This window comes from Vigna umbellata, chromosome 9 (assembly GCF_029865625.1).
Source record: "Vigna umbellata cultivar VRB3 chromosome 9, Vumbellata_1.0, whole genome shotgun sequence".
Classification (NCBI taxonomy): Eukaryota; Viridiplantae; Streptophyta; class Magnoliopsida; order Fabales; family Fabaceae; genus Vigna; species Vigna umbellata.
The window spans coordinates 39,499,596-39,526,904 of record NC_142173.1 but is presented as its reverse complement, the minus strand read 5'-3'; the positions used below and the strand labels follow the sequence as shown (position 1 = coordinate 39,526,904).

Below are 27,309 nucleotides of genomic sequence, written 5' to 3'. Positions count from 1 at the left end.
AACACTTAGAAATTTCTTGTCCTTAGGATGTTTGCGCATATAATCGATTATTTGATGTAATAATTGATTATCACGAGCCTTTTTAGAAACCGTTGCTCGAAATAGTCAATTATCTTGGTCTGATTCAAAACTACTCAAGTTGTGCAGATAATCGATTATTCCTCAGGATAATTGATTCTCACTCTTTTGAAAACCTTGTAACGGACTTGAATAATCGATTATTACTTACAATAATTGATTATCACTGACAGTTGTAATGTGTCTTTTAAATTTCAGACCAAGTGTCTATATATACTTGGATTAAACCCTTAGCGGGTTATCTATGTCATTTGAGAATACAATGTGATATGACGAAGTTCTCAAGTGTTAGTTCATTGCTCTTGTCAAGTCTTGTGAATAAGAGAAGCTCGTGCTTTATGTGTCAAAGGTCGGAGCGATTCTCTTCAAGTTGACAGAGTTGATTCTTCCGGTTCGTTGGTTGAAGGAAGATAATTGCTGCACTCTTTCGGTTCGTTTGTCGAAGGAAAGTGTTCGCTGCTTGCTTCTGGTTCATTTGTCGAAGGAAGCTTCCTTCTAGTTGGTTCGTCGAAGGAATATTTTTGCTATTTCTATTTTCATTCACTATATTGTAATCTGTGAAACTATTTTTAGTGAAATCGTTAATCACTCTTTATATGATTAACAACTGGACGTAGAATCTATTGATTCGAACCAATATAAAAATCTTCTGTGTGATTTTTCTACTCCCTACACTCTTTATATTTTCTGCACATCAATTGTTTGTTAAAACGTTTGTAAGAAAACTAAAGGAACCATTTTTTAAATTTACCGAACAAGTTCTTTGCTTTTAACAATCTGTATCGTACTCTAGTTTAATATTTCTGCTGCGCAAAATCGGTACCAACACATGTAAACTGATTTTTGTTAATAAATATTATTCTAATTCGTAACTTATCATGATTATTATAACCATGTGTTAGCAAAATGATGAAGATGAAGTTTTGATGATGTCCAAATCAAGTCAAGAGAAATCAAGATTCAAGAAGATGTTATGAAGACTTGTATTGCTATGGAAAACTTTTGTAATAATTGTAGTTTAGTGTCTAGGACTTAGATTTTTAGTGGTTTTGATTCCATGTAATTTTATATTATATAATTAATGTCCAGAGTCAAAATTGCACTGTTTTAATTTATTAAAACAAGTATTAATCGATTAAAACGAGTAAAATCTTAAAACTCAACTTTTTCCGATTTAATAGATTAAAATAAATTTTAATCTATTAGCTAATCGACTAAAATACATTTTAATCGATTAAAGCTGACCGTTGGAGTTTTCCAGCTTTTGAAAATTAGTCGTTGCACTCATTTTAATCGATTAAACACTTGTATTAATCGATTAAAAGCGTTAAATGGCCAGTTACGAAGAATGGAAGAGTATTTGCTTGAGTCTATAAATAGGCTCTCTTTATCCATCAACAACAACTCTTCCCTTATGCTCTAGTACTCAGAAATCATTGAGACTTGTGTGTTCTTGTTCGGCTTATGAAACTCGTGTCTGTGGAGCTAGTGAAGTGCTGCTATGGTGACAGAGGAAATAGCCGGTTCATCCTTGGTGTGTCTAAGGAGGTGTTCGGAAGAGGAGGTTCATCCTTCGTGAAGTATTCGAAGGAGGTGTTCATCCTTTGTGAAGACTCAAAGGAGGTGCAGGTTCATCTCTTGTGGTATCAAGAGAGGTGGTTTCTAAACTTTTACAAATTGTTTCTTTGTGATTGTAATTTGTAATTGTTTTGTGAGTAGTGAAGTGTTTATCTTGGTTTGAGATAAGCGACTGGACGTAGGATTGGTGAGATCCGAACCAGGATAAAATCATCTGTGCAAATTACTCTCAACCTTACTCTCTTTAATTGTATTTATTATTTGCTTGGTAAGTATAATTTAGTAGAAATTAAAAGGTACACGATAGTACTAAAAACCCTCTTGGTTTGTTATTTCATACTAACCATTCCGCTGCCGCCGCTCTGACAATGGACCAAAACCAGTGCAATAAAAAGAAGAAACTGGAAGGAATATTTATTTTTATTGAATAATGATCATTAGCAATGTTTATGATTAAAACGATTTAAGTCAATTATTTAAAGCAGACAATAAATACAGAGAGAGAGAAATGTGGTCAACTCAAAAAAATTTAAATATTCACCAAATGGAAGCCTCTGCAACTATAAAACTGCTACCTGGTTCTGTGTTTCAATTGCATCTTGCATCCACCTTAAAACAGCTACAAAATGGGTTAAAGAAGACACAATTTTGCAGTAATAATGGTGGTTGTTCTTTGTATGTATGTGGTTTCAACAAAGATGGTTTATAGAAAATTGTTTTATGTTGGGATATAATGGTGGTTGTTCTATGTGTCTTTCAAGTTTTTTAAAGTGTACCCATTTATCTATAGATAAGTAGTAGTGGAAAATTTACATATAGATGGATTATAAATTACTCACTGAAAATTATTTCTCACGGACCAATAATTTGTATGAAATTTACCTATGCGCTGATCAATGATAGGTTTTTTTTGTTGGTAATTTGTGGATATTTCTATGTACTTACGGAGTTTTGTTATTACTCACAATTCTTAACTATAAATAAATGCATTTTCTTCTAGTCGTGGATTGCAGTGTTGTTGGTTATTTGTGGTCAAAGAAGTGGAATTATATTTGGGAATGAAATGACGAATGTTAAAAAGATTTTTACTTAAAATATTTATATTTATATTGGTTAAAAAGGATTTTTATATTAGTTTTAAAATACAAAAAGTATAAAAAGTTATATTAATTTCGAAATCAATATAAAAAAAATCCCTTAAAATCGATATAAAATGCATCATCATTTTTTATATCGATTAACTGATATGGAAAACACAGTTATCAAGAGAGAACTGACTTTAGAGTCTGCGAAATAAATATCCAAAAATGGAAGATTATTATATAAAAGAATAGGAAAATGCTTCTTTAACAACCAAATCGCCACAACCTTTTAACAACTCTAGGTGTCAGTGTTTTGTTGGCGGACTTCAAATAAATTTTAAAAAATTGAAATGGTGATGTGGAGGGCAATTTGTGAAGGAAAGAACGTTTAAAATCTATTTTAAGGCTCCTTGCCTTCTTTCTAGTAACATTTCTCTTGCTCTTTCTCATTATATCTCTAGTTGCTCTCTCTTTCACCCTTTATCCTTTTTTCTCTTTGTGGCAACATTCACCGTCAACCTCCACTGATTTTCTCTCTTCTCTGTCTCTCCCTTTCCTATGGACAACTTTTAATTTTTGCCCTCTCTCCCTCTTGCCATTTGTTCTTCGCTATGTTGTGGCGCTTGTTGCTTTACTATGTTTTATGTTGCTTTGTAAAGATTGTTGGTGATAATTTTTTTTGGTATATGTTGTTTTAGGAGATTTTGTTGGCATCGGTGACAATTGATCCGTTTACCCAAGTTAAGCGTTCATTTAGGATTTGAGCCCAAGTTATACAATCATTTGGTTTTGTCAAAAATGATAGATGGAAATTGGGTTCACAAAAGAGAGGATGCTCATAGAATGTGTAATGTTTGCCGAGTGCCTCCCCTTCAGCAAAAAAGTTCTTCTGCAATGTTGACTCAATTCATCAACGATATCAGATTTGACAACATTGACACTGGAGTTGGACACCTAGACACTAGGACAAAAATGGTTTTTTATACATAAAAAATAGCTTTTTATACCTGTTTTTGAGTAGGTATAGAAGTAGGGGTATATAAAGTTTACGATTTTTTATACGTACTCTTGAATCGGTGTAGAAAGTTTTACTATGTATACCTGTGTTGTTTATAATAGGTATAAAAGTCTTAATTTTACACCTGGTACTATGGGAGTAGGTATAAAAAGTTCCCTTTGTTGCTAAAGAAAAAATATCTTTTTATACCTACTAGTGCTATAATAGGTATAAAAGAGTCTCACTTTTATACCTGTGGTATTATAAAAAAGTGACTTTTTTTTTAAATATTTGATTTGTATGTGCTAGTATCCATATTCAGACCTGCATAAGATTTAATCCCAGAATACAGTTTAAATAATCAATAACAAGAAAAATAATAAATATTGTTTTCATTAACATATCAAAATGTAATATTTACCTAGCAAAGTTCCTAAATATATTTACCTAACACAGTTACACATAAAATAGTTTCTAAACTCAAAATGTAATATTGAAACATCCAATCATTTACAAATGGTTAAAAGAAATGTAGCCCACTTCTCCCGAACATCCTTTATGACTTGTTGTTCCATTGGAGACGTGTCATCAAATATCTATACAATGAATAATTTGAGTCAAGTTATAATATTAATGGCTTAATATCTTAGTTATAAAATGTTCACGTTACCAATTTCCATGAGTCAACGACATTTGCGGGATAAAATTTTCTGCATGTGCCTCATGACATAATATCTGCACTCAAAGCTTCCCAGTTGACGTGAGCACTACAAGTTAAATTTATAAAGTATCCTAAAATTTATAATTGTATTTATAGTTTGAAAGATTAACTACTTACAGTTGGTGCAATGAACTGCAACTTCTTTGTAGAGACTATATGTGTTCCCTACAACCTTGAATATGCCTCAACCACTCTATAAAGTTAAATGTACATTGAAATGAGTCCTAAGGAACTTAGTAAAATCAGTTATATGTACATAACAAATAAATTATTAAAAAACTTACAATATTAGTGTACTTTTAATGACCACAACCTCATTTTCTAGTTGATCCAACTTTTGAATGTCAATAACTTTACTACATATTGCATCGAAAAAGAAGCACAATCTTGTTAATGTGTATCTAAAATTCTTAGACAATATGCCCCGAATAGCCACTGGTAGTAGTTGTTGCATCAATACATGACAATCATGAGATTTTAACCCAAGTAATTTATGATCTTTCATGGATACAACTCGTTTAAAATTAGAATAGTAACCCAGTGAGGATCTAAGATTGTAGCTGTTATTGACCGGCTTTATACCTTTTCTTTAGCAACTTTAGTTCAAACTCAAAAGGGAAACAAAGTGATTAAGGCTACGTGACACCCACCTTACTACATTTTTCTCTTTACCTTTTTCTCTCTAACAAGAAAAAAGAATGAATCATCTATAGAATTTACTGCTACCTACTAGAATTACTAGAAATAAAAATAGTTATACGCTCAACTAAACAACATTGTTTATATATTCAAACTATGAAACTTTTAGTAAGATAACATGTTCCTGTAAAATTAAATAAAAAAAACTCGACATTGTAATTGGAAAGTTGGAGAGCCTACACCCTCATAAACAACAAATACTAAACATTTTCTCATCCTTTACAATCAGATCCTAACATCTTACAAATAGGTATGAATGAACTTTTTAATTGAACCTAAACATTTGTGCGAATCCCTTTATATATAGCAGCTTTAAAACACATTACTAGATTTAGAGAACATTTGTGAAAATCCCTTTACATATATATAGCAGCTTTTTCACATTATTTACAATTTTTTCACAATGATATTTTGATGCAGAGTCTCTTTAGGTAGTCACATATATGAAACATTACCCTCTGTTTGAGAGGAAAGAAAAAGTTGAAATATGAATTGAAGAGAAAATGGAAGGAAAGAAAAAATTAAAATCTTTTTACTGAAAGTTCATTTTTTTCCCCTTTATTTTGTCTTCAATAGAACAAACAGTAAACATATTATCTATTTTTTCTCTCCTCTCACCTAGATGCAGCATTAGTATAGGGCAACAATTTGCATCTTTAGGTAGCAATCTAGGCACGAAGATTTTATGGGTGTGTGTTATAGTTGTTGAATGGTTTTATATATGTAGATGGCATGACAGTTTTTGTATTAAGTGGGTAGTTTCTACTAAGTATGTTTATGAGAGAAAGACTCTGAAAGGAGATCAGTGTATTATTCTTGTTGGACTAAAATTCTGGTTTGATCCAGAATTTCTATCAACAATTATAAATTTTGTAGGTTCAAAATGTCAATTTAACCAAATTGAAGATTATAAACATTTGATAACCAACCACATATAGTCGTAAGGTGATGAGATTTTGGAATCATCCCTGCAAAGCATTATAATTTCCAAGCATTATTCACAAAACACCATTGTCTTTTAATTGCATTCCATTCTGTGCTGATAGGAAACTGCCTTTTCCAGTAACCATTAAAATAAAGGTGTAATGAACTAAGAGGAAAACTGGAAAACAACGAATACAGAACTGTGCACTATAGAGCCCAATCAGGCCATTGGGTGCTTTATAATGAATGATAGAGGAATCAGACAACAATAAATAAATACATAAACATACCTCAACGGTTCTTAGTTCATTAAGAAGAGACTCTGATGGATTGTTCCAGCTGCACACTTCCAAGCAACCCCAAAACTTTACCTACATACAGTTCATAACAACTATAGTAATGAGACTATCTACATGGTTTAAATCAACTTGCAAATAGGCTAAGTAACTTGGATAGGGCAGTCATCAAATGTTTGCCTTAGACCAGAGAACTTGATGGTTTAATCGGTGCAAAACCCTAAAGGAACCAAGGAACCCTATAATGGACCGATTGATCGGTGGAAAAGGGGTTTTAAATGGTGGAAAGAGATTATAATCGGTAGAATGTGACTATAATAGGTGGAAGATGTAGATTGAAGGTGAAATAATGTTTAAATGAAGTTTCAATCGGTCAAAGATGAAAAAATGAGAAAATGAGGAAGAAACCCTAACCTAAAGGTGAGGAAGATGCTTTGTGATGGTGAAGGATAAGCTCTCGAGCCACTAAAGATGTGAATGCTTGCGTAGAAGATAAAGTATGGCAACGGGAAATGTAAAATAATCAATAATGTATACCTGCTCTAGAGTTAGCAGGTATAAAAAAAAAAGATTTTCTATACTTGTTAGGATTGCAAGCGGTGTAAAATATTTGTATTTTATAATCCTCCCACCTTTTATACCTATTTTTAATATAATCGGTGTAAAAAAGTTTATCATATTTACAAAACTGCCATCGTACCATGTTTTATGCCTGGTGAATTTTAACAGGTAAAAAAATCGATATAAAAAGTATATTTTCCACTAGTGAGAGGAACAAATGGATTATATATGCAGTCGCTTAGATCAACAAGGACCTTCTTAGATTTGATAGTATAGTCTTTCTTAGTTTTTAAATGAAGTACTTTTTTATTATTGTAAGTCTTTTTCAATATTGTAATGTTCTTTTTATCATTACATTTTTCGATTTCTTATCTATTATGTTATTTTTTTCGACTATGAATGAATGGATTATAACGTAATGAGTTAATTCAACTTCAACCATAATTGATTTTGAAAACCATAACGAAAAAAGGTTTGTTTGATTCATCGTCTTAATTATAATTGAGGTCGCTGATTTTCACTAACTCATCCAAGACAAATAATTGAAAAAATCACTAAAAAACTAAGTCCATGCAACCCTAGGGAGCCTAGTTCTCCCAGCTAGGGAGCTACGTTCAACTTTCTATACAAACCACCAATATGTCTCTGGTAATCAATTACAAATACCTTCTAATCGATTATCAGGGGCTAATTGTTAGTTTGTTCAAAAAGTTGAACGTGACTCCTCAACAGGGAGAACTGGACTCTCCATGAAGGGTTTTTTTGTGTTTTTTGTTCATTTTTTCAATTTTCTTCTTGTGTGAGTGAATTTCCTTAAAAGGGCCAATAAATTGCTCACACGTGGTCGTTTTCAAAATGTTGTTGGTATAAAATTGTTAACATACCAATATCCTATTATAAAAGAGGTCTTTGCATAAAATTATAAATTAGGAGATGAAGATTTCATTTTACAACATATAGTGAATAATTTGTTAATACACTGTTACTATAAATTGGAAGATGAAGTCTTTATTGATGTGTGTGGCTTGTAAAGGCTATATAAAAGCCACTTTTATTCAATAAGTCGTATATATTTTTATGGGACTCATGCATATAACTAAGTCATAGCTTACTTAAGAGAGAAGAAAATATAGTAGAAAGATGAGTTACAAAATAATTTCAGTGAAAATTCCTTACTTTGATGGTTTACTCGTCATGCCATAAAAGCCTCTTTTAAGAAGCACAGATAATAGAAACTTTTAATGCAAGATATTTTATTCTTTTAATGATTTTGTAATGAGTATTTCCAAGAAAAAAAAATGTAGTTAACAGTATGTTTTAAGAAATCAAATTGATATAGGTTCATTTTTCAAGATCTATACATCTATATACTAAAGAAAAAAAAATGTAGTTAACAGTATGTTTCAATATCAAATTGATATTGATATATATAAAATCCTAAATTTGGATATTTGTCTTAAAGAAAATGTTTACGGTTTACCTTTATTTTATGGAATTTGTCCAATATAGACAGAGAATGATGAGGGGCCCTTGCCCTTTCTTTTGCAAACCTTATGTTCTTAAAATTGAGGATGTATAAATTTTTTTAAATGAGTTTTTTATCAGATAATGCAGCATATCTGTATGGACCCGTTATCATCTCTGTCAATGATCTATTTAATGGAATATTAGTTCCTACTCAACAGCACACAAACTTTCCTAACAAGTTCACATGGATTTTGTTTTAAATTACCTTAACACCATTACCATTGGACTTGTTTCTCTAATCCTCTTTTGTTTATTTTTTGTATGATCCCTTCAAACTTTTTAAAGGAAAAGAGGCTTCTATGGTTGCAGGAGCATGGCGAATACTCATATAGAAAAGATGACAAAATAGTATTTCTTGAGGCGTGTAGTTTCACTGTCCTTAAGGACTTATCCACGGTTGCGCAAGTCACCCAGAATACAACAGGAACTTTTCAGAATTTTTGACGATATCAAAACTAGTAAGGATCTCTAAAAAGAGTATAAAATAACCTAGAATATTTCTTAGAGGAGGAAAAGAAGATGAAACTAAGAAGAAAGGAAAATAAGAGAATATTGATTTTGGTGTGTTTTGGAATGAGGAAAGAGCTCTCTATTTACAGAGTTAGGGGAGAAAAAAATTAATAAAAGAAAATAAAAATAATAAATTATTAGAACGTTTGTAGCTCTTAAAGAAAATGAACGTTGCTTCATAAATTTTTTACCATTTGCCAATTAATAAAATATCAACTTTCTAACAAACGTTACAAATCAATGTCTTCAACTTTACAATAATAATAATATATTATAACAATCCCCCACATATTGCAAAAGAAGGAAAATGGTCTTTGATCCAAACATTAAAATAAAGATAAGAAACTTTTATCCTGGGTCTCACAGGATGTAATGCATCAGAGCTGGTGTAGCAAGCTATATGAACCAGTCTTAGATTGAGATACTTACAGAGTGTAGTTGGTATAACAAGCTATATGAACCAAATAAACTTGACATGTGTTAGAGGTTTATCAATCATAATACACCCCTACAATCTTTGTTGTTATCGCTGTGTTGCGCTTACCAGGTTATGCGTGTGCCCTATATTTATGAGTGCTCTAGAGATCTTGTCAAAATCTCATGCAAGCGGCCTCGACACTCATATAGGTGATTTCATCAAGTGTATGCTGCAAATCATACACTACCCATAAGGGATATGAAAATCATTAAAAACTTTGTTTAAGCTAAAATTCTTTCATCACATAGAAATTTAATGACAAAGTTTAACCTCTCTATAATGCAGTCTTTAGCACTTTCACACACACCATAGGAAGGGACATAATTGATTAAAATCAATTTAGTGCTATCAAAACTAACAAGTGACTTGTTTTTACCCATATTCATGGGATCTCCAATCACAAAGGTTGGGTTACAATCACTTCTTTATTTGCAAGTGGCTTAAGTCTCATTACCTTCGATGTTTCTAATATCATTTGTCTTCCCAGGGGTTTTGTCAAAGGATCTACTAGATTCTGTTCTAACTTCACATAATCAATGGAAATAGTTCCACTCTTTAACAATTATTTTAGCAAATTGTGTGTCAATTGTATATGTCTATTCTTCCCATTATAATTCTTGTTTTTAGCTATAGCTATTGTCGATTGGCAATCACAGTGTATTGATACCGATGGGGTTGGTTTCATTCCTAGTGGAATGTTCGCTAAGAAGTTTTCCAACCACTCAAACTAATTACCAACCAGCTCAAGAATAACAAACTCAAATTCCATTATTGATCTTGCAATAATTTTTTGCCTGGTTGATCTCCATGTAATCGCACCACCCCCAAGTGTGAATACATAACCACTAGTGAATTTTGTTATCTGAATCAGAGATCCAGTTAGCATCACTGTACCCTTATAGTACAGCGGGAAATCCAATGTATTCAATGGCATAATCCATTGAACCTCTTAAGTATCTCATAAGCCTAGCAAGTGCATCCCAATGTTCTTGATTCGGACATTGAGTGTACCTACTTAGTCTACCAACTGCATAAGCAATATCAGGTCTAGAAAACCTCATTAAGTACAATAAGCTCCCAATTATTTGGGATACTGAGGCTGAGATAATGATTCTCCTCTATTTTTCATTAATTTAGAGTTAGCATCATAAGGGGTACTCACAGGTATAGAAATCATAAAACCCAAACTTCTTAAGAAGTTTCTCAATGTATTGTTCTTGGATAGTAATATACTATCTCCCTTCCTTGTGATTCTAATACCTAATATCACATTGGCTTCACCCATGTCTTTCATTTCCAAATGTGCAGATAACTTGCTCTTCAAGAATCCACAAGTAGATGATCACCACGATCACTTCTTGTTTCTTAGAGCTATTTCCCTTTCTTTGTAAGAATGCAGTCTTTGCAAAATATCACAAAACTGTTAGAATCACAAAAGTTCTTACAAAGATCAAGTTTGCGTCAATTTATAGATTTTCACAATTCAGACCCATTTTAATCAACTTAGCTACTAATGCAGTCGAATGTAACAGTTCAGTCAAAGCAGTTAGCAACACTTTATGCAGTTAATTGAATGTGCAATTAATGCAATCGAATCATAATAAATGCTTGGTCAACAAATATAAAAATATAGGCGTTGTAACATTTAACACAAGCATTAACAAAATTTCAAAACTGTAACAGACTTAGTCGAATGCAAGTTGCATATAATCGACTATGTAACACAATTAAACAAAGTTTTGAAAAACTTCTTCTTTGAAAATCCTCACAGCACACTTTTAACAAGTTTGTGCAAAGCCACGAGTTTTAGTCGATTCACCCCATAATGAAGTCGACTTAAAACTGTTGTTTTGCCACACAGTAAAAAGTTCAACATAAGTGCTAGTGGTTTTCTTTCTATGAAACATCAGACATGCATTCACCAATAAAATCAATTATATAGCACAGTGAAATGCAATGTATCAACACAATCATGTTCTCCATTCTTTAAACAAATTTATTCATAAATTAAAACAAGTAGCATGTAAGCAATAGAACATGTAACGCATAAACATCACATGTGTTATTAATTATGTTGTCATCATCAAAAACCAGAAACACTGAGATTGTAGGTTCAGCTAAACCAGTGCTTTTCCTATCAACAATCTCAACAATCTCCCCCTTTATTGATGATACACAACCATGATTAATAAACAACCTTGTTGTACAAATTCAATCATATCATGTCAAAATTGTATCAGTGCAAATGATTAGCAAATATATCAGAGCAAAAGATTTGCAAACATGCTCAAAAAATATCAATTCATATCAGAGAGCACATGCACAAACAAAGGTATTTTTATCAGAAAACTCTCAGCATTATCAGAAAATTTATTAGAAATATTTTTCACATCATTCTCCCCCTTTGTGCATTAACAAAAAAGGTATTCCACATGATAATGATATGTTGACAGAGACAGTTATTCAGAGATGCATCAGTAAATCATATTAATCAAACAAAGATGCTCCTCTGTCATAGATAATCACATGATAAAGATATAATCTCCCCTTAAAGTGTAGGCATGTGAAATTATCTAAGATCCTATGCAATGCACAATGCACAATGCAGTTTTCACATAACATTTCATAGTAAATATAAACATATGACAATATTGTATCAGATAAGAAATTATGCAACCACATCAATGTAGCATGGATACAATATCAATCAACAATCTCAATATTATGTCAAGTAATTTCAATCAAATAAAAGATCAGAGATATATTGAAAATGAAACAAACAACAGTATATGATCAAGAAACAAAATTACCAAATTCCAAATCATGGAATTTATAACCCCTGTTAAAATGGTAATCGATTGATCCACTGTTGTAATCGACTTCATTGCTTTCCATTTGAGTTTTATCTCCAGTAGTTAATCCAGAAGCAATTTTCCTACAAAACCTTTCAAGATCTTTCCAGATCAAGCATTTTTAGAATTATTGTTATGCAAGAAATATTACAGATATAATCTATGTGTGTAATGATAATCTGTGTATGAGTGCAATGATAAATAGTAAATTAATCAACTTCATACATCACACAGTCGATTTCAATCAGATATAAATAGTTACTCAATTTAAAAAAACTCTGATTTCATTGATTTAAAATATGATTACAATCAGATTATATCAAAACAAAATGGCATACAAAGCCATTTACAAAACAAGTACTAAAAGCAAACAAAACATTAAACAAGCAAACTTAAATTTTCTTCTTGTTCTTTTTCAGATATGTCTTAAGGAGCATATCACTATTACTTTCTTCAACAATCTCCTCCTCTTCATTCTCATCAACACTCATTCGGGTAGAGTCATCAGGTGTACTTCCCTCTTCACCTGACTCATCTTCATTATCATCCTGATCAGGAGGAGTATTCAACTTGGATGCTCTTTTATTTTCAAGACATCATCTCTTATAGCTTGACACATCAGGGTGATATTTTTTTCTTAAAGATCCACTTACAACCAATGGGTTTTGCTCCTTTAAGCAAATCTACTAAAGTTCATGTATTGTTTTTCTGAATTGATTCAATTTCAGTCCTAATGGCCTTATCCCACTGTTTTGCCTCAAGAGCACTACTAGCTTCTACAAAGCTTGTTGGATCATTATCAATAAGTATAAAAGTTATTTCCAAAGGAAGTTTTCTTTCTTTGTCTTTTACTTCTTCTCAAATCCTCATTCATGGTATCACGATTATTATTATAATCAATAGGATGAGACATCTCACTAACCTTTAAGGGAAACACATGTTGAAAAAACTCAGCACTTTTCCTCTGCATTATAGAATTTCTCTCAAGTATGTTACTTTTAACCACTAGAAACCTATAGGCAGCACTATGTTCGACATAACCTAAGAACATGCAATCAGAGGTTTTAGAGCCTATATTCCTTTTCTTGGGATCGGGTAACATTACCTTAGCTAGGAAATTCCACACTCAGATATTTAAGGTTAGGTTGGTAGCCTTTCCACAACTCATAGGGAGTTTTACTGATTTTCTTATGGGGTATTCTATTTTGTAAAAAACATGCAGTAAGCAAGACTTCTCCCTAAAGGTTATCAAGTGCACCAAAACTAACAAGCATAGCATTCATCATTTCCTTAAGAATTCTATTTTTTCTCTCAGCTACTCCATTAGACTCAGGTGAATATGGTAGGGTTACTTCATGGATAATTCCTTCTTAACACAAAATTCATTAAATAGTACATACTCACACCTCTATCCGATACAATCCTCTTAATTTTCTTATTCAATTGATTTTCTACTTCTGCTTTATAGGTTAAAAACACATAAAAGGCTTCATGTTCATGTTTCATTAAATAAACTTTGGTGTATCTAGAATAATCATCTATAAAGGTCAATAAATAATTTTTACATCCTCTAGACATGGTTGTTTCAAATAAGCTAGATCAGTATGAATTAACCTTAACAGTTTAGTTAGGTGTTCTATAGAAAAACATGTTTTCTTTGTTATTTTAGATTCTACATATATATCACACTTACTACTTAGTTTATCATGCATATTAATTAATCCTAGTCGTTGTAATTTCAAAACATACGAGGAATTCGCATGTCCTAATCTAGCATGCCATATATCATGAGTCAACAATATAAGCAGAAGAACTTGATTCATTAATATTTTCAAAAACATTTAGAATGAAGAGTCTTTTTTCACAATATCCCTTCCCCACGAAAACATTAGTTTTTGTCATAATGATCTTGTCAGACTCAAATGACACTTTAACCCCCACCTTTCCCAATATTGCTACAGAGATTAAATTAACTCTGATTGATGGCACATGTAGGACATCACTCAAGGCCAGAGTCTTTCCAGATGTGAGCTTACGAAGAAATTTTCCTTTTCCCAGAACAGGAGTGGTCTTGGAATCTCCGAGGTAGACGTGTTCTTCTCCATCCCCTACATTAGTGTAAAATGTAAAGGCACTTATGTTTGCACATATATGCTTGGAGGCACTAGAGTCTACCACCCATTTGCTCATATGGGTCATCCAATTTACTTGAGAAACGACCGGAGCAATAATGTCATCTCCTTCGACTATATTTGCCCTAGGAGGATTATCCTTTCTTACTCTACGCCTGCACTATGGTACATGATGGCCCAGCTTCCCACATACAAAGCAATTTCCTTTCTTCTTAAAGGTGGGTTTAAATTCATTGGGATGGGATTTAAGAAAATTAGGATTATCCTTTCTTACTCTACGTCTGCACTATGGTACATGATGGCCCAGCTTCCCACATACAAAGCAATTTCCTTTCTTCTTAAAGGTGGGTTTAAATTCACTGGGATGGGATTTAAGAAAATTATTTTTCCTTTTGTGATTAGGTTTGTGTTCGTACCTTTTGGGAGCATGTTTACTTCTACCATATTTGCTTTTGCAAACAAAGCTTTGGCCCTTGCAGTAGCAGAATCCTTCCTGTTAGTATCTTCAATTATTATGTGTGTAATGAGTTCTGGTAGAGACATCTGTTTGTGCTTGTGTTTCAACTGTTGTTTGTAATCTGTCTAGGATGATGGCAATTTCTCGATAAGAAGTTCTAAAACAAATTCATCTGGTAAAAGAATATTCTCTACTTTGATGTCTTCGAGTAGTTTGTGGTATTCATTTATTTGAGTTTTGATGTTCTTACCTCCAATCATCTCCCAATGATAGTAGTTCCCTATGACGAATCTTTGTCTGACGACATCTTCGACAATGTATTTGAGAACCAACGAGTCCCAAATGTCTTTTGCTTCCTTGTAGGAACAATACACATCGAACAAATCATTAGAAAGTGCACTAAGCAAGGTGTGTCGACATACCTTGTTCGCGTAAGTCCACTCTTCAACTAGTTTTGAATTTGAAGGAACACTAGACTCGGGCTTCGGAGATGAAAGAGCAGGAACAACTCCGTATATGTCTAAAAGGGTGGACACGCGTTCTTGCCAACACCAGAAGTTCTGTCTAGAGAAAACCTCGACTTTTGACACGTCAGGAAGTGTTTCGCGAAGACTGTCTAAGTTTCGGAAGCAAAGGTTTGGCGCTCCAAAGTCATGTTGTTGATGTCAGCCATAAGTCCTTGTTATAGAAAAGCTGAGAAAGCAATATTTCCTAAGACATGTACTTTCACTGTCCTTAAGGACTTATCCGTGGTGTATTGTGCAAGTCACCTAGCATACAACAGGAACTTTTCAGAATATCTGAGAATCTCAGAACTGGCAAGGATATCTAAAAAGAGTATAAAATAACCCAGAATATTTTTTAGAGGAGAAAAAGAGGATGAAACTAAGAAGAAAGGAGAATAGGAGAATATTGATTTTAATGTGTTTTGGAATGAGGAAATAGCTTTCTATTTATAGAGCTAGGGTAGAATAATATCAATAAAAGAAAATAAAAATAATAAATGATTTGAACGTTTGCAGCTCTTAAAGAAAATGAACGTTGCTTCATAAACTTTTTACCATTTGCCAATTAATAAAATATCAACATTCTAACAAACGTTCCAAATCAATGTTTTTCACTTTTGCAATAATAATAATAAGGCTTAATTACCTACTTAGTCCCCATGTTAGGAGGTAATTTTCTGTTTAGTACCCGGTTTTAAAAATGTAGGCATTTGGTACCTATGTTTTGAAATTTGTATCAATTCAATCCTATCCAGTTAACGGCGTTATAATTGATGCGAGAAATTAAGGACGTTAATGAAGATGCATTCAAACATTTCATAGCTATTCCACCCAGGCTATCATTAACGTCCTTAATTTCTCGCATCAATTACAACGCCGTTAACTGGATAGGATTGAATTGATACAAATTTCAAAACATAGGTACCAAATGCCTACATTTTTAAAACGGGGTACTAAACAGAAAATTACCTCCTAACATGGGGACTAAGTAGGTAATTAAGCCTAATAATAATAATAATAATATATAATAACAATCTCTTTTAGGAAAATGTACTAAAGTCCAAGTATTGTTTTTCTTAATTGATTCAATTTCAATCCTAATGGCCTTGTGCCACTGTTTTGCATCAGGAACAATAGTACCCTCTACAAAGCTTATTGAATCATTATCAACAAGATAAGTATAAAAGTCATTTCCAAAGGAAATTTCTTTTTTCTGTCTTTTACTTCTTCTCATATCCTCATTCATGGTATCACTATTATTATTATAATCAACAGGTTGAGACATCTAACTAACTTTTAAGAAAACACATGTTCAAAAAGCTTATCATTCCAATGGTTACTTCGGCTGAAAAATATGGACCCATCTTCACCATCCAACTTGGTTCCAAAAAGGCTTTGGTAATCAACAATTGGGAAATAGCAAAGGAATGCTTCACCACAACTAACATGGTGGTTTCCTCTCGTCCCAAACTTGTCGCCATTGAACTCGTGAGCTATAACCATGCCTTGTTTGGCTTTGCACCCTATGGTCCCTATTGGCGCCAGCTGCGAAAGATTACAACTTTAGAGAACCTTTCCCCTCGTCGAGTGGAACAACTGCAACATGTTCGTGTTTCTGAAGTTCAAAACTCAATCAAAGAGTTGTATACTCTTTGGTGTAGTCAAAAGGGTGAGTCTGGCTATGCCTCGGTTGAGCTGAAGTTATGGTTTTATCACTTGACATTCGACATGGTTCTTAGAATGCTCGTTGGGAAGAAATATTTTGGTGGTGAAAACGTGAACGATGAGAAGGCACAAAGATGTGTGAGGGTTGTGGAGGAGTTCATGCGTCTGGTGGGTGTGCACATAGTAGGAGATGTTATTCCTTCTTGGTTGAAATGGCTTGATTTCGGAGGCCATGAGAAGGCAATGAAAGAAACTGCCAAAGATTTGGATAGTGTTTTAGGTGAGGAGTTAGAAGAACACAGACAAAAGAAGGGTTTCGATTAAAAGGTTGATAAATGTCAAGATTTCATGGATGTGATGATTTCCTTCTTGGATGGAAGGACTATTGATGGGGTTGATGCAGATACCGTTATCAAATCCACCGTGCTGGTACGTATATGTTTAATTTACACATTATAGTCCTTTCAAAATGTGAAACTTAAGTCCACAAAATTAAGCATACAAATATAATATATATAGTTCCCTGATTAGATTTTAAATATTGCCAAAGTAACTTACCTTAGATATGAATTCCGTATACAATTGGTATAGTAGTGTAAATTATATATAATAAACCATTTATTATGTAAATTACCCAGAAGCTTCCTCTTATATTTGAACCTATACTATTCTCCATTGGCAATGTTTGAAAAAATCAATTTTAGGCCTTCAAAATCCAATTTTCGTGACACATATTCATACACGCTTATATTCCTCTCTGCTTTCATTTCGTACGGCTTTGAAGATATTGGACAGCACCAGATTTCCCATCTTTATAGTCCATTATTCTCATATTTCATGCGTTTCCATTTTGTCTACAGATTATACACCAGGGAAGTAATACTGTTGTAACCTAGACAATATATTCGATTTTGGGAAATCTTTTGGTGTTGGAAAAAGTAAAAGCCGAACTAGACATTCATGTTGGAAAAGAGAGATGTGTAAAGGAGTATGATATAAGTTAACATACCTTCATGCTATAGTCAAATAAACTTTAAGATTATATTCTCATTCTATTCTCTCGCAATCTCGTGAGTTCACATAAAATTGCACTTTAATTAGTTATAACATAGAAAAGGAAACTCATCTAATCACAAATGTTTAGAAGATTCAGATAAATAACAATGTTTGGAAAGATCTATTGAAGTCTAAACCATAAAGGTTTTTAACAACTCAAAGCCAATGATACCAAAGATCATCATTTTGAGTTATTAACAATTTAGAAGTGGTAGAAGAATGTGTCTTGAAATATTCTTTAACCTTCAAATAATGCATTTCACTCTTGCTATCTTTTTGCAGTTCTTTCAAAATTTTAAATTCATCACCTTATCTTATTGATATGACTGAAACCTCTCAGTCAACTAACACCAGAGTCATTCCCTTTGAGATTGTTATTAAACCACGTCAATCTTTTACGTTATGAAAACAACTACTCACATTTTCATTAGAAGTATTTTTACTTGGTTCAATGTACTTGTTATCTTTGTACTTTCTGTCTTAGATTATTTCAAAATGATGATATTATCTTTGTTATTTTGTTCAACTTTGTTTTTTCATAAGTTTTTGAGATATAAAAAATTTCGATTGAGATAATAGAAGATAGGATTAGTTTTTTCTTATTCTAGAGAAAAAATTGATAAAAGACATATTCCAACAGGATAAAAAAGTAAGCTAAACTGCAGGCACATTAGTTAGATTCACCTTGTAGGAATCACATTCTAATAACAAATCATTTCATCCTTTACATTCTAATCACAAATTATTTCATCCTTTACATTCTAATCACAAATTATTTCATCCTATACATTCTAATCACAAATTATTTCATCCTTTCATATCAGCAGGCTCAATGGCTAACATGACAGCAATCAACATGTAATGCATCCACGCTTTTATGTTGATCTTTACCATCATCTCTCATATTTTTTATGTTGATCTTTACCATCATCTCTCATATTAACAGCAATCCCTTCTCAATAGTCCAGAATATAGGACAGTCATGTCTCTCAGGTTTTCAGCTATAACTTTATTTGCCAACAAACTATATATGCTAGTTATTCATGTGTAAAAGAATATTATATAACTAATTATGAAGGGTTGATATGTTTTTTTTAATTTACAGAGTTTCCAAACTCTCATTACATATCCATCCAATTACAAACATATTCATTTTAAATTTGGGTTATTTAACATATTGTTTCAGTACATCAGAATTTTTCCAAAAACTAAAAAAAATCCATAAAATGGTAGGTGATTAATATAATTAGAAACCAATAACCTGTGATATTTGTTGACCATTATCAGAAAATAAAAATAGAATTGTTCATTTCACAATACTTTTTAACACTTCGGTCAGATGTGATAGCTATGCAAAGGGGAGGGGGAAAGGCAAAACGCTCTTTTTTGAATAATGTGAGGCATGAAAAGGGTGGCGTGAAATAATGATTAGTTGGAGACAAAAGAAAACGCCGAAGGGAACATCTTGCACCTATTGATGCAGATAGTTTACACTGAACTTATATCCTTCGAACAAAGTCTAGAATTTCAGCTTTCATTAGTTTGATTCTTTACTACAGATAAAGATAAAGCATATAAAGCATATAAAACAAAGTCGTACATAATACCAAAATATTTTTTACTCTCAAAGATTAAAAAGTGTGACTACCATAGCTACATATATAATCCCAGAGAAACCAGTAGTTTTAAACTAAGAACTAACACTACAAAAATCTGTAATTTTCTCAGGAGTTTATTTTTGCATTACCAGAGGTTTTAACCCCAAAAAACATGTTTTTCACGGTTGCAGGAAACCACTGAGAAAACCACCGTCACAAAATTATCGGCGGTTTTCGGCAAAACCACCCCTATTTCCAAGGGTTTTTGAAAAACCGCCGGAACTAACCGGAGTTTCTGGAAAGCCGCCGGAACTAACTGTGTTTGAAAGAAATGCCCTTATTTCCAGAGTTTTATCCAAAACCACCGGAAATGCTTCCAAATCATTTTTTGTGTGTTGAAATTGGATTATGATAAATCAGGTTTTAATATCAAGACAATCAAATAATATAATCTAAAATTGAATATTATTATATAATGTAAATTATATTGTTCAACATACATTATTAAAGACCGATATTTAATACTATAAAAGTTAAAAACAACGATGTTCAATACTATAAAAGTTAAAAACAACAATCATTGATACAGTCAGAGGAAACGACAACGGTTATTTTTACCCATAGGCAGCGGTTCCAGAACCGAGGCATATCCAGGCGAGGCAAAAAGTAGTAGACTTTTTGCCTCAGGCGCGAACCAAGGCATAATGTCCCCCTCTACTGCCTTGGTTCAACATTAACCGAAGTAGTAGAGTTTTTTATTTTTAAATTTTTTTTTTCGTAGGACTTTATGTCTCGGTTCCCCTTGAGCCGAGGCATAATGTCCCCCTCTACTGCCTCGGTTGTAGCTTGAACCGAGGTAGTAAAGCCCTTTTTTTTCTCTCATCCGGCAGCCTTTTTGCTTCGGGTGTGGCCATAACGGGGACCATAAGGGGGCCTTTCTACCTCGATTATGACCTCAACCGAGGCATATACCCTTTTTTTTAAAAAAATGAGGTATGTTTCTACAATATTCCCAACTACAGAAACAAACCTGCATATATTTTTATAATCAGAACAGTCCAGAATAATCCAGAAACATATATTTTGAATGAATCATAAATCAATATCTTAGAAGCATAAATCAATCCAATGTAATCATAAATCAAGTTTGAAGCATAAATCAATGCAATGTACAAAGTTAAACTAATAATAATGTAGAAAAGCATAAAAAAACTTAGAAACATAAACTTAGAACTTACTGTATCCAAATATCTACTACTTACTATTATATAAATGAATTACATATTTAGCCAGTGATTTCCTCACAAGTTGAAGTAACTTCTTTGGAATTGGAGCAGTCATATTGAATCTCTGCATAAAACACAATGATTTCAATTAGTGTATATGAAATCTAAACTATAGAGAAAATAAAATTCAAACATAAATATTATCGTTTTTCATCCACTGGTGTAATGTGCACGAATAATGGTCATCATCCAAAACATGACGTAATAACCACATTCATATGACCCCATTTGTCTATTACACTACAATATATCATCATAATTATAAAATGTTAAGTAACATCATTTGAATGGAACCAATTGTAACAAAGTATGGACTAAAATACCAAACCTTAAGGGCAACCCGTGTAAGCTTTTTAGCTGTAGCAGTAGATCTCCTAGATAACATCATATGTGTTGCAATGGAACTATTAAAACAATTTGCTTTAGCATACATTTATATAACAAAGAAAGTTGAAACATTGAGGTTCTTACCAATCTACTACATGTCTAAGAGGGCTGGGAGTAGACTTGTGCAATCAACAAAACCAGACAGCAATGTTCTCCAGTATGGAGATAACAAGTAGCTGCCAATGACACCTAAAATTGGTAATAACTTAATTGTCATATACCAAAATTAATAAATGAAACTTTAAAGTTAACAAACTTCACTTACCCAAGTATATAAGGGATAAAATATATCTCCTTCCCCATTCCAAAGTAGGTGGTGATGTATGTTTGGATATCATCAAATTTATTTCTTTCATGAGTCATAGAGGGGTAAATGAACCCATATACATCGTTGAACCCCTTCTTGTTACTAATATCAAACATATACCTAAAATGAAGAAATAATCTGATATAAGTAACTTGATAAAAAATAATTATATAAAAAAGTTCTCATAAACTTACATCATCCACAGCTGAATGAGTGTAATATTAATTTCTTCTCTCTCCGACGCAAGCTCCCTAACATCTTGTTGATGCAAGTACAATGGGATCTGAGCTTCTCTTCCAAATGTAGTAGAATCCCAGTGTACGGTCATCAGTGCATCTGAAATGATTTTAACAAGTTCGTCTAACGCACCAAGAGGGTCGTCCTCAGATAAATGAGTCTTCTTCGGTGTAGGACTTCCCTCTTGACCTATCTGTTGTTACATGAAAAAATGTTTATGTTATAACGTCAATTAGAAGTAAATATTAAAATTGAAAAGTATATAGTACGAGTGTTTACCGGGGGATCAGATACATCACCAACCAAATGTCTAGTAGGTCAGGCGACAAAGGACTTAAATGCCTCTTCCACAGTGAAGAACTCATCTGTAGGCATAGGAAGAACAACATCTGGTACGACAACTTCATCCACCGTGACCTTGACCTCATCTTCTGTAAGTTGTACACCATGCACTACAATGGTTGTCTCATAAACTATACCACAATTCACTAGCATGGTCCCAGTATCAGAGAGAATATATAACTGACATGGACGAGTGTCATCCATGTCGTCCCCTGGGGCACCGGCAGTTGAGCAACTTCCTTTACCGCTTCTACCTGTCAAATTAAATGTTAGGTTACACAAAAGGTAAATTAATAAACAAAAATCATTAAGTTTACCTGTAGGGGGCACAACATGTTCCGCTACAGGAGATGGCGGAGGACGATTACCATAATCCCCATAATGCTGCTGGAACTGGCGCGCAACCATTTCAGCAACTTCATCATACAACTCTGGCCGAACCTTCTTTGTGATCTCCTGCGTCATCTCTTTTCTTATGTCCTCCTTCATCTTTTCGTATGAATATGGACGCGAGGAAGACCCAAAGAACTGTCGTATGCCTATGCCAGTCCCAGCAGCACGTACCCTTCTTGTGTGCTTAGGTCGTCCAATAGTTGTGGCAAGAATATCCAGACGACCTTCTTGTGTGATTTGACCTTGGGAGCTTTGCTCAACCAAGGAGTCCTGTCACATAACAAAAGATCAAAATCATTTGAAAGATCTAGGTAATATATATAACAAAAATAATGTAAAAATATGAGAAATGACATCTTACAATTCTTTCAGATATCTCTCTAGCAGAGTCGGAAGTGTAGGAGCCCGATGGTCTTATACGGGCTAACTTCCACTTCTCTTGCCGAGATGGTGGTGAAGGAGGAGGAGGAGGGTCACCACCCTCAGAATGTGGAAGTCTACTATCTAACTTCTGCTTCATTATGTTTTCCTCAAGCTTCCTATATCCACCATGAGATAGTAGGTGTGGATTTTTATTCTCAAGCTTCCTATATCCCTATGCTTTTGACCTTTTTCCTGTGACAAAATGAAACAATTGTCATAAAAAATAATTATGAATGATGAATTGAATGATTTTACTACACTTACCTACCACGCCTCGGATGAATGAAGCTCTACAAACTGACGCCATGTTTCTTCGTCAATTGCTGAATATTTGGAACATGGAGTTTCATTACTTTTTGGTCCAAATATATATCTAGACGTCAATTTTGTCTTAAACCCTCAAAATCTTTCTGCAATTGCGATAAACAAATATTCCTTAAGCTCTCAACATTTGGCATATCAAATGTCATCTACAACAAAGAAAGTAATAACCTTATATCAATACAAATTTATCAATATAATGAATCTAGAATTTGGACATATATTGCTTAACTTACCAATAGATCTTGCCAAATGAGATTCCAATCAGTCTTAGATACATAGTGAAAGGATGGAGTAAGTATAGAGATACGATCACGTGTTAGTACTCCAAGGTAAGACCTAAATACATCTACAACATAAGGATATTTAAGAAATCTATCTACTAATTGAAGAGTCATCCGAGTAGGCTTGAGTTCCAACCCTTCAATCTTTTTAAACATAGAGAGTGGCATTAAGTTGATACTGGCACCCAAATCAATTAAAGCCCTTCCAACAGCTAACTTCCAAATCAATTAACCTGGTGGGACCTCAGCTGGTTGGCCTTCGGATCAGTGGTCGGCTCCGGTATCTTCGTCGTCACCGGACAGGAGGCCCGGTTCCACGCCGGCCCCGCCATCGTCCTCTCCTACGCTGCCTCCGGCTTCTCCGCCCTCCTCTCTGCCCTCTGCTATACCGAGTTCGCCGTCGACGTTCCAGTCGACGAGCCTGTCTGCATTGTTTGATTGAGATTGAATGTGTGAAGAGTGTCGGTGGTTGATTCCGTGTGTTTCAGGTGGTGGAAGGATGCTCAGGATTCAATGCCTGCGGATTCGGATAAGAAGGAAATTGCGTATGCCTTTTTTCCTGGTTCGTCCTATGCTGGTCCCATGAAGATTATCAATACCATCTTCAGCTCGGATCTTGCGTTCAGTCTTCGGAGGGAGGAGGATTTGCAGCACAGTCCAAGGACATTTCCCTTTTGCCCCCACTGACATGGAATCTTCTTTTCTCATTTTTATAAATTTTTAATTACGTCTTGACACCTCACCAATGACTAGTGCCACATCATCAGTCCACTAACTCCGTTTCCTTCTATTTAACGGAAGGGACTGATTAGAGTCAATTAATTACAAGTAAGGATCCATTCAACTCACTTTTCTATAAAGGGACTAATTTGAGATTTCCGAACCAAAGTGGGGACAAAATTGGGTATTTTGCCTATTTTATATTTCAAAGAATGATTTAATGTTAAGTTACTGAAGACACATGATACAGAAAATATTACGTTACAATTATATTGAAATACTACAAAGGGGCTATGAAAGAGGCAAATACAAATAATACTTAAAATTAAAAATAGATATTTATAATATTAATCCGTAAGCTTGGACTTCATCATCAGGGGTTCTCGTTCGATTGATCAAGTTCCTGAAAGGTCATAATTGTAATCACATTAGTTTTTAAAGATTAAGAAAACGTTAAATATGTTTTTGAAATGAATTTTTTTTTCGTGATTGTCTACTAATGTTTTCACAATTTTGTTTCTTAATTTATTTTAATCCAGATATTAACGTGACAACTTCTTCCAACTTTTCAGACAAAATGACTTTCTTGAATTTGGATATTTTGGTTGGAAAAATTATCCAAAACAAAAAACTATTTTCGGAACATTTTTAAAAATATTATGCATATGCTTTATATATTTGTAAGAATTTTACTAATTTTTCAAACAAAGTTGATTCTTTTCCATTTACACAGAAAATAAAAACAAGTTACATATAACAACATATTATATTTGGTAATAACATGAAATTACATACCTTACAGAAATATAATTTACATATAGGATACATGGTTATTAATCTCAGCATTATAAATCTTTGTTATTTTCTACAATTTATGTCACACAAGAATAAAAATATGAGTGAATGACTCTTCACTGTGTGGATAGCAATTTTGTGACAATTATCTTGTTGCTATGCTATTTTTTGGAACACGCTTACCTTCTTCAGCTTTATTTCTGGGTTAGATAAGAGCTTCTTTGGACTCAAAGGAACACTTGAGAATCTACATACCACAACTTTGAAGCACGGTAAACGTACTACAAATAAAATACCGAAAATGATCGGTGGTGAAATAACAAGTCATCCTAGTAACTTGCAAAAGTTTGATAAACAAGGGATTTTAAAATTTGAGTAGTTCAAATTTAGGAAAGGCTTCAATCATGGTACTGCAAAAAGCAAAATGATTCAAGCCAAGAATAACTTAGTCATCAGAAAACTTCAGGTGTTTACTTTGTTAAAAGATAAAATTTCAGCTCAGGTTAGATGGTAACACTACGAGAAAGAGGAAGTCGTAAAAACCGAAAACAACATCTTAAGGAATTGATAAAGTTTATTTATCTCCCTTGTTGAAAGTCTCACATTCATTAAAAATAAGGTGAATTAACAATATATAAGTGGATACAAATCTCATTTGACAAGCCGATTTCGTGAAATTCAGTTAGACTTAAAATTTACTTTTAACGTGGTATGAGTCTGGTTAGAACTTATCTTAGCAAAATTTGATGTTTGTTAAGTCTATTGTTCCATCATCCTTAATAATAATAGCATTTAAAGCCCTGTAGTCGGTACATACCCTTCAAGAAGAATCTTTCTTCTTGACCAAGATGATTGGAGGAGAGAAAGGACTACCACTTGGTTGAATGATGCCTTCCTTCAACATGTTTTCCACCAACTTTTCAATTTCTTCCTTCTAACTATGAGGATACCTATAAGGTTTGACTTTAACAGGGTTGGAGCCTTCTAACAGTGGTATGTGACGGACATGAGACCTAGGTAGGGGTAGACAAGAAGGGTTGCTAAACACTGAACTGTATGTATTTAGCAAAAGTGGCAATTCTGGTTCCATTTCAATAGGAATTTCAAGCAAGGGAGAAGGAATAACATCCTCTTGATATAGGGGGTTGAGGAGACAAATGATGTTGTGAATCTAGTGGAATATGAGGGTGATGACTTGGTTATATTTGTATATTTTTTCTCATATAATTTGGCCAAAGCTACGACTCTCAACAAAGTTGATGGGGTCATTGCCACTACATCATGTTTAATGTCAACATTTAGGCCACTAATAAAACAATTGAGAACAACTTCTTTTGTCAAACTTCTGATCTATTCGCCAACATCAGGAATTTTAAGTAGTAGTCTGATACAGAGCCATGTTGCTGCAACTTGAAAAGATCTATCATTGGACAATCAAATGGTGAAGGTCCAAATTGAGACTCCAAAGCGCGGTTTAAAGTTGTCCAAGTGGTGACTGCTTCCATCTTCTGTAACATCTGAAACCATGGTGCCACCTCCTTCTCAAAATGCATTGAAGCAATTTCCACACAATTTGCATCCGAGGTGTTATGATAGTTAAAGAACTCTTTTGCTTTAAATATCCACTCTAGCACCAATGTAGAACTACCAAAATGAGGGAAACCCAACGAAATGTCCCTTGTCATAGGAGCCATGGTGATCGGAGTAACCCTCGTTGCGAAACCTGAGTTTGTTGAACTTCTAATAGATTGAGACACATTTCTAACAACTGTTACAACGCTATTTGGATTTGGTCCATCTTTTTATCCTGCAACTTGAATTGAACTACAAGAGCTACTTCGAGCTTCTCCACTATTATCAATAAACGACGCAAATCCTCCACACTATTTTTGACCTCGTTTTGTAATTTCTTCAAAAGTGTGTTCTCAGTCATGGAGTCAAAGAAAACACCAATGTAGCAGTGCTAGAGTAGAAATAATTTGTAAGAAAGAATTTGTAAGAAAGAATTTATAGGGAACCTTTTGTATTAAAAAGAGAACAATATGAAATAGTGGTTGCAATGGTCATCAGAATCATTGGAACACCACTTGGGGAGAG

At 33.5% G+C, this 27,309-nt stretch overlaps 1 pseudogene; it reads left to right on the top strand.

Moving 5' to 3' along the window:
- Positions 1 to 8,647: 8,647 nt before the first annotated feature.
- LOC124821869 (cytochrome P450 82A4-like) lies at positions 8,648 to 24,384 on the top strand (annotated as a pseudogene).
- Positions 24,385 to 27,309: the final 2,925 nt, after the last annotated feature.